Below are 12,347 nucleotides of genomic sequence, written 5' to 3'. Positions count from 1 at the left end.
TGTATCATTTTTTTCTTTTATTAGCCCTTTTTTATATTTTCAAATCTTTAAAAATGTTTCTAAATGTTTCTGTAATACTTAGGTGTTGCTTTGTAATAAGGGAAGAACATCACTTTAAGTTAAAGAGACAGCTCTTTTTCACACGATGTTCTTAATACTAATAGATTTTTGTATTCTTGAGGGCAGATTGATGCACGAAAAATGTTATTGGTGGCTGATTTTTAAAATTAGTATTCAACTTATTAAAGTGAAAAATTGGAAAATGCAGTTTTACCCTCAGCTCTTAAGTTCAATCCCCAAAAATGTATTATTACAGTTATAAATCTAGTAACATTCAACAATCATGTCCAAGGGAACTTTGATTAATATTTTTACATTGTTCTAAATATTCTGTCCCATTTACAAACTTGGCTACACTCTCCTAAAATGTTTTAAATTTCATTTATAAATGTAACATAATAGATTGTATTTTTACATATTTTAAAATAAATGTTCAACAAGCAAAACTTTCCCAGATACTTTGACGTTGCATATAAATCTATTAAATTATACGAGGATCTCAAGTTCTTTAAACATTCTAATATAATTTACAAACTTAGCCAAAGACTCATCCTTTTCATTTTAAAACTCCAAATCTAAAATCAATGACTCAGCTACATGGTTTACATTTTAATAATAAGGCTAATCTTTCAGAATTTCAAAATGCCAAATTCTTTTAAATATGACAATCGCTAGAAATGCCAGAAAAATGAAGCTTATTCCTGAATTTAACATAAATGATTAGTTCCATGGGTCTAACTGCCTTCTTCAGATAGACAGTGTTATGGCTTGAATTATGTCACCCCCAAATTGATATGTTGATGTCTTAACCCCCAGTGCCTGAGAATCAGACTGTATTTTGGAGATAGGTCTTTACAGAGGTGACAAGTTAGAATGGCAGATGTGATACTGTAAGAAGGCAGAGAGAAATGCACTTTGAAGACCACACTGACTGTTCTACAAGTTGAAGAGAACCGATGAGGGCTGATAATGGAAAGGAAAGCAGAAAGAGGGGGCGAGAATAACTCCTCACCGGGAGAAGTAAATGTGTTAATAGGGAAACACCTTGAGAAGTTAATAGACTCATCTTTTCTCACCATTAGAAACACATTTTGGGGGGATAAGTGACAGTGTCTAGCAGAGTCTACCGTCAGCATATTCCTAATCCCTGAGTAAAACCTGGCAAGACACTTCGTTTCTCTGGTCCTCATTTACCACATTTAGGAAATGAGGATACTAACTGTAGCAAACCACGTGCATCTCTGTCCACACCCGTTTCCCATTTGAAACTCACCATTCCCAGGACTTTAGAAGGCAAGCACTTTCAACTCTGCCTTGAGGACCTTCTGTGGCCATTCATTCAAGACAGAGGGTTAAGGCTCCCAGGAACAGCCTTCAACAAATAACGAATGGGAGTCAGTGGGCAGATACCCCAGCTGGCTCACCCCAGCTCTGAGCTGTGCGCTGTGCAGTCTCCCAGAAGCCCCCCGGATGGAGCCACCGCTACTCCCAGGGCCAATCCACTCATCAAAGTGCCCTTTATTGGTTTCCTTGCTTTCTTGGTTTCACTCCCCCACTTCCCTAAGGATCCTGCCTAGAATTTCCTCCCAAAGAAACAACATGCACTTAAATCCTTCATTCAAGGTCTGCATCTGGGAGGTGACCCAACTTAAGACAGTCACGGACAACCTACAAGATTGTGTCAGCAGAGAGAAAACTAAACTCGGATATCTTTGAGGGGACAGGAGGCAGTCTCCTTTTGGAAAGAACAGGGAACTTGGAGTTAGAAAACTTGGATTGTAGTCCTGGTCCTACCATATATTAGATGAGTCAGCTTAGAACATGGACTTCTTTGCATTTCAATTTCCTACCTTATAAAATAGAGGTAACAAAAGATAATTAAATAGGATAATCCATGAAAAATGTGGAGTACCTAGTAGGTACTCAACAAATACTAAAAACACTAATTCTCCTTCTGTTTGTTCATATCTTCACGTTATTAAGATATAGTTGGAAGACAGTGTGATGTCATGGACAGATAAAAGGCTTCCTGTCAGTCTGGCTTAAATTTAACTCCAATCCTGGCTTCAGCATACGGTCTTGGGCCAGGTCTTCAATAAAAGAAGCAGTAGCTTTTCCCCCTCTTCCAGAAATGTAAGATATAGAAGACCTCCATTCTAAAGAAATGAGGGGATTTTTACCCCACCAGATACCCCCCCCCGATATTCATGGGGCAATCGGGGTTATAGTATGGAAGTAAAATATTATATAACATGGCTCCCACCCTTCACGCCAAACCTTCTTTCCAATTAAAAGCTCAGTTACTTTTAAATTGTGGGGAGTTTAGAGATAAAATATTGACACACAAATATCCATTGTAATCTGTTAGTGTGAATTTGAATCTTAGCCTCCCCGGGCCAATCTCCTGAAACAGATTTGTCAAGTGGCTTGTATCTGAATGGTCAATGAACTTGACCTGATAATGTTGAACCACACAAGCACACACACACAAGTCCTTACTTACTTAGATACACGGACATGATTGTTTCTAGTCAGGTTTTTGTCAGTCACTTTAGCTCGGAAGAATCAAACAACTTGGCCCAATATACCAGAACGTAATTGTATCGGTCGCTTCTCCCCACTGGAGATACCATTAGTATTAATCCTGAATTTTAACTCAGTCCACTTGCTGAGATTAGTGATGGGTTCACAATAAAGCAATCCTGTTCCTCCCCTACTTTTTGATAGTGAATTCTCAACCTTTTAAGTCCTCTCAAATGTCAGTCCTTTTGTGAAGCTTCTCTAACTCCCTCGGTGGGTGGTTACCATCCTCAAAGCTAGAGCACATTCTTACTGTCGGTATAGCCCTCCTTGTGTGTGAGGTTGTGATTTATCAGCCTCTTTTGAAACAGGAAGCCCTTCAAGGGCTGTACCCACGACTTAAGCCGCCTTTGACTGTCTAGCGCTGTTACAGTGTCAGGTACGTATGACCGCTCAGTAACGTTGTTAATTGAATAAGGCTAACATTCTCCTATTCTCAGTTATAATTTCCCCAGTTTTCTAGCAAGGGAGAGACTTACTGGGACTGCTAATCTTACAAAACGTAAGGCCCCCTTTTTTTTTGCACTTATTGCTAAATTTTATTAAATAATCCTTAAATGCAGAAGTTGGGGAATAACTGCCTTTTTAAAAAATTGAGGTAAAATTTGGTAAGTAACATTGTGTGAGTTTCAGGTGTGCAACATTATGATTTGACATCTGTGTTCATTACAAAGAGATCACCAGAGAGGAGGGGGGTCGGGAGGGTGGGCGAAATGAGTGAAGGGGGTCGAGTGTATGGTGTTGGATGGTAACTGACTTTTGGAAATGTTTTTCTTAATAAAATTTTAAAAAAGAGCTCACATGATATTTATTTGTGAAACTGACTGATGGCGCATCTCATGTCCAGTGTCTAAAATTAGCCAAGTATCAGTTTTGGGCAGCAGCTCCCACTTTCTGGCTAGTGTTCAGCCATTCCAGAGGTCAACCAGATGCGTGTGCAGCAGCCTGTAGGTGTATGCATGCTCTTGACATTTTCCAGCGCTATTAGACTAGGTGTCAGGCGTGAGAAGCTGTGAATTTTCCTGTTAACCTTCCGAAGGTCTGCCGCCTCAGTATATGTGCCCTGCTTGTTGTGTTTCTATAAACTCATACCAGTCGGAATTTGAAGGCAAACCCTGGCTCACTGCCTCATCAGCGGTGAACACTGTAATGACAAACACGTACGAGCCCGTTGAGCAGCCTCTCTGCAGTGCAAATACGCCGGCGCACGCAATTCTGATACCTCTCAGTCCTGCTAGGATGCAAGTCATTTAGCAGTCACCAACGACTTAACCGTAGTGCAGTCAGCGTTCCCAGAGCAGTGCACTTCCATTCCTGTCAAGAAAGGGAGTACAAAGGATAAATTAGCCTCTACGAGGGAGAGAACAGAGTAGCTCCTTGAACACTTTTCTTAAAACATTTACCTTGACTGCCTCTATCACCAGCAGCTGTGTTATTTGCCAGCTTTGATACTGATGATTTGGACGTAAGTAGGAAGAACTCAGAATTGCTTTGCAAATACTTCCTTTCAAAGACACACTGCTGTTGTGAAATAAATACCTGGTTAATTGCACTTTGTTCATGTTTCTAGGTGGGATCATGAGCCATTGAGTTGGATGTACCTAGAAAGTACAGTTGACCCTTGAACAACGTGGGTGGGAACTTCGAAGGTTCACTTAAACTAGGATTTTTTTCAGTAGTAAACACTACAGGAGTACATGATCCGCGGTTGACTGAATCGCGGATGCGGAACTGTGGATATGGAAGAACAGCATATACACCAAGGGTGCCCCTAGCCCCCCGGGTTGTCCAAGGGTCAATTGTATAGTGATTTAATACTATCCAAGACTGAGAAAACGACTGCAAAGTAATGTAGTTCCTTTTCTTAACAAACATTCAAGAAATTCTACATCAGTCTAAAATGCTGCTTCGAATGCTGCTGCCACTTTCAGAACTGAGATTTTGACAGCCTTAGTGGTGGAAGTGCCTGATCCCTCCATTGGCTTTTTAGAAATAGCCAGAAGACGTCCAGGGCCAAGTCCAGTGGACGACCCCACTGCCCGACAGAGGTTAGGGTAAAAAAAATAAAACAGTGATTTCTTTTCATGTATGCTTCTTAATTTGGCTTTCTGAACATTTTTATATTTCCAAAAATTTTTTAAACATAGCAACATCATTGAGAAAAGAATATAGCCTTCCAAGAGATGCATATGTTAAGTCCATATTTGAATATGTAGGTTTGGGTATATTTTCTCATAATAAATAGCCCTTTGATCTTTCCTTTCTGTCTCACCCGTCCATCACCAATGATTTTCTCCCAATTCTTCCTGCACCCATGAAAGGATGGTTCATGACATAAATGCCCTGCTGTGAGTCCTCCATGGCTATCAACCCTTTGGAGCTTAATAATTTTTTTCTTAACCAAAAATTCCAGCTCAGAATTTGGAATAACTTGCATTAAAGGCTATTATGGGTTATTTTTTTTAAATGTCCCATAAGATGTTGGAAATTCAGTAATAATTTCCTGGCTTCTGGCTCCTTTCAACCTTCCGTAGGGGTGGTGCATGTGGAAGACTGTGGGTTTTCTTGAGGGCTACCAGTGGGCTAAACTTCCCCTCCCCCACCTCACCTTCATATCTTTTTCAAGGTTCATTTCTAGAGTCATCATAAAATATACCATTTTTTATATACCTGGCTTGCTACATTTATTAATTTGTCAAAGTCACTTCATTTAAGGATTGTACTCCTGGATGATTAAGGAGAAGATTTTATTCAGACTATGGCACAAGGGAGGCCACCTATTAATGAAGATTGTCTCAAAAAGGAGGGAGAACACCTGGGATTTATAGAGACAGGTACACAAGAGTCGTGAGGAAGGATGAACTGTGAGACTTACGGGACTGGAGAAGAGAGTAGAGGCTTTTCTTTTTTTGGCAAATGCAGGGGCAGGGTGGTCCTTTGTGCCTAGTCACTGCCTAAAACATCAAGGGCCGGAGGATTCAAGTTCAATATCGTCAGTTCTTCCTTGTGCTCAACAAGGATGTCATTCTTCGTCATTCCATCAGATTACTCAGAAGGTTCAAGAAAAAGAAAGAAATATTTTACAATCTCTGGGTACAGCAAAGGTAAACACAAGCTCTTTTTGATATAAATAAACCACCAAACCTTAGCTTGCTTTATCATCTTTATTTATTTAGTAAATAAAATTCCTTTTCTAGGAATTTTCAGCAGCCTGGTTCAGTTTATGTCCTGCAAGACTTTCTCCTACCAGTCATTCCGTCTTAGGACAAAACCACTCTCTTTTTCTTTAACAGAAACACACCCTGCACACCTTAAACACAGAGTCGTACCTCCTGCCACTCTTGCTCCTGGTAGAGTCTCATTCACACACGCTATTTAACCACAGCGACATCTGTTTCACAGAGAAAACTAGGAGGCAGATAACCATAAACTGCCGGTCACACACCAATAATCTTCAGCAGACAAGCCTGAGCTCATGAATGTACATCCACAGTCTTACACACACATACGGCACAACTTCTCAGAGTAATAAAAATAAACGTATTCTTCGACAGACTCAACTGTATGGCTTCTCTGTAACATATAACAGGAGAAAAGTATATAAACTCAAAATTATGCTTATGTGTTAATGTTTCAGTATTCCATCTTACTTTGAAATGATCTAGCCATTAAAGGAATACCTATTAACTCAACTTAGTGTAAATCTAAGGTTTTAGGTTTCCTAAAAATCTTGGAAATTATCTTCCTGCCCATGTATTGTAAAACACAATTGCTGCTGAAATACAGTTTGTCATCATAATGGCTTTATTTGGTTAAACTAAACACGAATTTACATTTTTCATAATTGTAAATATTAACAATCTTAAACATTAGTAATACTAGCTTAATCAATCAATAAACCTATATAAGTCTGCACAGAACTTATGCATTCCCACATAGAATAAAAATCTATCTATATATTATGCTTAACCCTAATAAATCAGAGAAGACATAGTCATTTTTATTAAACCCAAAATATTAAACTAGTCTTGTTTGCCAAAACTTTATCTAAATTATGTAAACTTGAATTCCCAAAACATATCCAAGTTGGTTTTTGCAAAGATAATTTTTAAGTCCAGCACATTGAAAGTATACGAGATTCAATTTCCTTAACTTCTGGGAATTTTAGGAATATTCCGTTTATACATGTGCTAACAGACATTAAGCCATCCTTTAAGAAGTCTAATAATCTAATTTAGTAATACCATCTTGAGGTAGAGAAATATCACACACAATGAGAGGTAAAAGCCTTTCTAAATTACAGACACATGATCATGTGGGCACAGGGACACCTAAGAGCTTCAATTCTAAAATTTCAGCCATGAGTCAAGCGTAAACACATAATTATAAAACTCACTGATCCATATCAAAAAGCTGTTCTCTTCACAGTGGGTATGAATTTCCAATTTATCTGTGCTCCATATGGACAGGCAGACAAACAAAAAACGACTAACAAACCCGATTATCTGTTGTCTCTCACCCGAGAGAAAGGTCTCTAGAAACCATTCATTCACTTACAGAGATCACTGAATGGTCGGACCATGAAACACAAGGAAACCAGAATCAGAAATCGAGTGACTACTCGGAAGGAATCGAAGTCAAATCTGCACCAGGCTGCCAGTGGACCAGTGTGCAGGGAACAGCACGAGGAGCCAGACACGTCTGGGGACACCAGTCAGGGACAGAGCCCAAAGGTCTCCAAGAAGCCGCTTGGCCTGGGCACGTGAAATGTGGAGTTGAAAGAAAGGTGCAAGTCTATTCAAGTTATGGCAACAAAAAGGCACTTTATGTCACCAAAAAGGCATTTTATGTCTTTCCCAAAGCTACGAATTACAGCTTGATACGTAAATGGGAGAAAGAAAAAAATGACCCCTCCTACTTCGGTTGCTGTTTTGGTCTTGTATTTCCTAGCTCATCATTTTCTCCTATTTTTATTTCTCCCTTTCTATTTCATGAGTGTTTGGATTGGTGGTACTGGGTCACTATTCAAAGATATGCAAATATAAAAGTAGAAAACTTAGATGAAGTTCATCTAATCATTGTTGCATCAGAATACATTCAAAGGAGACTAAATGATATGGAATATAGGCTGTCTGGACAGATCACACAGAAAGTAAAGCGTAACCTCTTGTTAAGAACTCTGAAATGAATTTATCATTGGAAGAAGTAGAAAATCACATTCTAGTTTTTCATAAACATAATATTTGGCAGTAAAGAATACACAGACAATTTTTCTAATGGGTAAGCCCGTCAAAGCTGAGTCAGGTTTGATAAAAATTTTAGCACATTTTATTGTTGCTTTTCAGACTCAAGTGTTACAAACTAAGGGAAATAAGGGTATCTTTCCATTCTGCAGACCTTCAACACCTCTCTGTATCCATGCAGGGTTTGTCTTTCATCATTCTCTTGAGGCTCTACCTTCTAGAACAACCAGACACTTAAGATGAAACTCTCTTAATCTTGATCAACAGAACCACATCCCATTACTCTGCCTGAATAGCCATCCTTCTCTGCCACCACTATGTTCAGTATGGCCTCAAAACTCATCGCAATGATAACTTTATCAAACTAACTGACTTCCATTTCACAGAGGAAACTGGGAGGGGGAGAATGGAGAACTTTCTGCCATATACAAGATTTTAACAGACCAGCAAAGCTGGTGAATATACACGTCACAGCTTTCTACCTCCCTCACTTCCTTCTACACATCCTCACAATGGGAAACTAACCATGTTTGTTAATGTGACCCAAAGACACAGATATTCCACAGCATGGAAATACAGAAGCAAAGGTATGTACATTTAAAATTATGTTTAATTATCAAGGCTTTAGAATGTAGTCATACTTAAAAATTATCTGGGTGCCCAATGATGACTCATTGATTAACTCAATTTCATATTACTCTAAAGTTCTGTTCCCTAAGAGTCTCAGAAATTATGTTCAAGCAAAATACATAAAAATATTGTTCAGCTGGTGGCTTCTGTAAGAATTTCTTTTAAATGTCCAGCACATTTTAAATTTTACAAGCTCAATTTCCGCATTTTCTGTGTATTTTGGAAATATTATCTCTACTGATCAATAAGAACAGAACTCCTTTAACTTAAGATACATTATACTCTAATTTATTAAACCCTTTGGAGGTAGCAGAACTCAACAATAAGCAGTAAAGACCTTCCTGAACTACAGACACACACATAGAGAGAGCTTATCATGTCAGCCGTAGGTCAAAGGAAACACAGTAACACAAAAATCACTGTCCAGATCTCAGAATCATTCTCTTTCTCAGTGGACTCAAAATTCTTAATTGATTTGAGCTCACAGACAGACACACAAGCAACAGATTGGACTCTATGCAGTTTCTCATCTAACAGAGAAAAGATCTGTATCACCCACCCAACAGAAATCACCAAATCACCAAATGACTGGACCATGAAATCATATGCTCAGTTATGGCTGCCATCAAATAGTGAGTAACTCAGGAGTTGTGTGGGATCGAGGGAAAAAAACCAAAACTAAAAAATTAATTGAAAGTGGTGGCTGGGGGTGGCAATTGCGTGGTAAAGGGGAGTACCTAGTAAGTCAGCAAATTAAAAAAATCTATTGCTACCTGGAGGCAATAAAAAGAAAAAGAAAATCCAGTCCCTGTGCCCACTTCTCAAGCAATGCATCTTATCTGGCTCAGGGCGCTGAGTCCCCTTGGTCACCTTGATACAACAAAATCAGTGTGCTAAATGTCTTTGTCAACTGACTTTTTAAAACGCTTTTTATTGTGGGCTATTTCAAACATATGTAAGTTAGAAAAGATAGTGTAATGAAATCCATGTACCCATCACCGAGCTTTAACAACTGTTACACGTGCCAATTTTCTTTCCCCTAAATCCACACCCACTTCCCTTTTCCCTCTTGATTATCTTGAAGCAAATTTGTACACAATATTTCATTTTTCCTAATATGTCATACTTCAGTGTGTATCTGTAAAAAGTAAGAATTCTTTAAAAAAAAAAAGCCATAATAATATCACTGAATCCCACCTGTGCTCCTATAATTTACCAGAATACCTTCATTACATCAAGTATCTAGGTAGGCTTTCTTTCTTTTATTATTATTATTATTTTTTTTAATTGAAGTACAGTCAGTTACAATGTGTCAATTTCTGGTTTACAGCACAATGTCCCAGTCATGCATATACATACATGTATTCATTTTCATATTCTTTTTCATTAAAGGTTATTACAAGATATTGAACATAGTTCCCTGTGCTATACAGAAGAAATTTGTTTTTGTAATTTATTTTTATATATAGTGGCTAACATTTGTAAATCTCAAACTCCCAAATTTATCCCTTCCCACCCCCTTTCCCCAGTACCATAAGATTGTTTACTGTGTCTGCAAGTCCATTTCTGTTTTGTAGATGAGTTCATAGTGTCCTTTTTTTCTTTTGTTAGATTCCACATATGAGTGATATCATATGGTATTTTTCTTTATCTTTCTGGTTTACTTCATGTAGAATGATGGATAGGCTTTAAATGTCATGCACTGACCTGTAACTGTAGACTATGGATACTTTGTTTGAATCAAAGTTTATTCACTTGGTTGATGTATCTCTGAATTCTCATTTAATCTTTGAATTCATCTTCTATTTCTTACTCTTTTTACTTACATTTTTATTTTTTGAAGAAACCAGGTCCTTGATCCCTTAAATTTTTCCATATTCTGGATATTACTGATTATACCACCAGGGTTTTATTTAACATAGTTCTCTGTCCCTCTACTTTCTTTAAACTAGAGGTTATAACTAGATACTGGGTTAGATTCAGCTTTGACTTATTGGCAAGAATTCTTCCTACGTTAAATGGTGTCCTTCCGTCAGTAGGTACTGTTAGTCTCTTTCAGTGACGCTGAGATGGATGAGTGGGATCAGATGTGGTCAGACATCATGTAGCTCCCTTTCCTCTCTCTCTCTAATGATTTTCAGATGATCATCAATGCCTAGAGACGTTATTTCATTAAGGATTGCAAAGTGGTGCTTCTCTGTCATACCTTCATGATTCATTAGCTGGAATGCTTCCTTTAAGAAAAAAAGGTTTTTTGAACAAGAAGGTGACAAAATCCAAGTTGTTCTTTAGGAGACTAAATCTGATAGGGCTATGAAACATGGGTAGGAAGGTGAGATACTGGGGACAAAGACAGAATCTGGGATTCCCATGAGATGTCTCAGTGAGAGGGGACGGGAGACCTGAAAAAAAGGTAATGATGCAAAAGAGGAAACTGACAAAAAAAAAAAAAAAAGCATTCTGTGACACTGGAGCTGGCATCTGGCTGAACAGAGAGAGGAACATAAAAGTACCTGGTGTCTGGGGAAATGGTGATGCCACTAACAGAAACAGAGAAGACCTGTGGCTCCGAGGAAGGGGAGAGATGATGGACAAATGTTGTCTGTTTCATCTCTTTGTTAACAGTCATTCTCTACCTGCTGGATTTTCTATTGCTTTGGGAGCCTGATTTTTAAGAGCTTCACAGTGATTTCTGTCAGTTCCCTCCGGGACTGCCTTCATGACCTAATCCTTCTCGCCATCTGGAAGTGGAAAGATTTTCCCGACATCGAAGGACAATTTTTATTCTCTACCTTTTCCCCTCTCTGAGCTGCAAACACAATCATTTCAAGGCTTTATGATTCGGTATTTTGATCTCTTTAAGTCTAAGGGACCACTGTGGTGACTCAGCTAATTTGGAATTCAGAAGGTTGTCTCTGAGGGTCTTTTAAATACATAAACAAGGGCATTTTATTCCATTCCATTGCCCCTACTTAACCTTTTTTCCTACCCCCTTCAAAGACTCTTCTCCCTCCTGCATTCTTCAATTACTCAGCTGTCACTTCCACGGCTGGCCTCCTGCTGAAGTAACCGACATGGACAGCATTTAGTTCTGCGGGTCTTTGCCCACAAATCACTCTGCCACTTTCTAATCATACGTGTCCTGCTCTTTTAACTCCCTTGAGTTAATCTGTAATGTTCTGGCATCAGTATACCCAGATTTGTATTCGGGATTCCAGAGTAAACCTAACAAAGACACTTTAAAATATGTTTTCCCCTTTTTTTTCTTCATTTGGTCATCATTCCATTGGCCTCTGTTGCATTGCCCGACAATTCATTCATTCCTTAGTATTTATCAATGTTCTTCCCCAATACTGGGAAAGTCGCATTTAACCTAAGCACACAGAATTCAGAAATGAGGAAATCCTTTACTTCTGCTTTATTTGGATTGTACTATTGCTTGCTTGAGTCACTGAATTCATTCTAGTTATACTACAACATAAATAATAGACCTTGTTCTTAAACACTTTATAGAAATTGAATTTTGGAAGGAAAGTTTTAAAAAATGACACCAAAGGAGCTGGATACATAAAATAATCTTATTAGAGACTTTTTTTTGGAAAGTAAAGAAGACCTTTTTAACAATCAGTAAGACCTCCCAAGCTAACCTGTTAAATTTCTGCATATTGAATTTTCTTTAAATGGAAATCTTGGGGACATTCCAGCTTTCATTTCTAATATAAGTAAAGAAAAGGAAAGTCCAAATACAAGTTATGCCAACTGGTGGGATTTTTTTAAGAATACAGGATAGCACATAAGATGGATTGGTCACTTACCTTCCATGGGGCATGCCTG

General features: G+C 38.4%; 1 protein-coding gene across 3 annotated transcripts in view; it reads right to left on the bottom strand.

The window, feature by feature from the left end:
- The window catches only part of FUT10 (fucosyltransferase 10), a 359,041-nt gene that overhangs the window by 38,590 nt on the left and 308,104 nt on the right, over positions 1–12,347 (bottom strand). For all 3 annotated transcript variants that reach the window (XM_032468336.1, XM_032468337.1, XM_032468335.1), the window contains 2 exons: positions 5,516–5,688; positions 1,334–3,954 (listed from right to left, as the gene is read on the bottom strand). The gene's annotated coding sequence lies outside the window, so the exon portion shown is untranslated. The remainder of the gene's footprint in view (positions 1–1,333; positions 3,955–5,515; positions 5,689–12,347) is intronic.

The sequence above is a fragment of the Camelus ferus genome, chromosome 26, assembly GCF_009834535.1.
Source record: "Camelus ferus isolate YT-003-E chromosome 26, BCGSAC_Cfer_1.0, whole genome shotgun sequence".
Lineage (NCBI taxonomy): Eukaryota > Metazoa > Chordata > Mammalia > Artiodactyla > Camelidae > Camelus > Camelus ferus.
The sequence above is the reverse complement of the archived record's forward strand: the minus strand, read 5'-3'. Positions and strand labels throughout refer to the sequence as shown.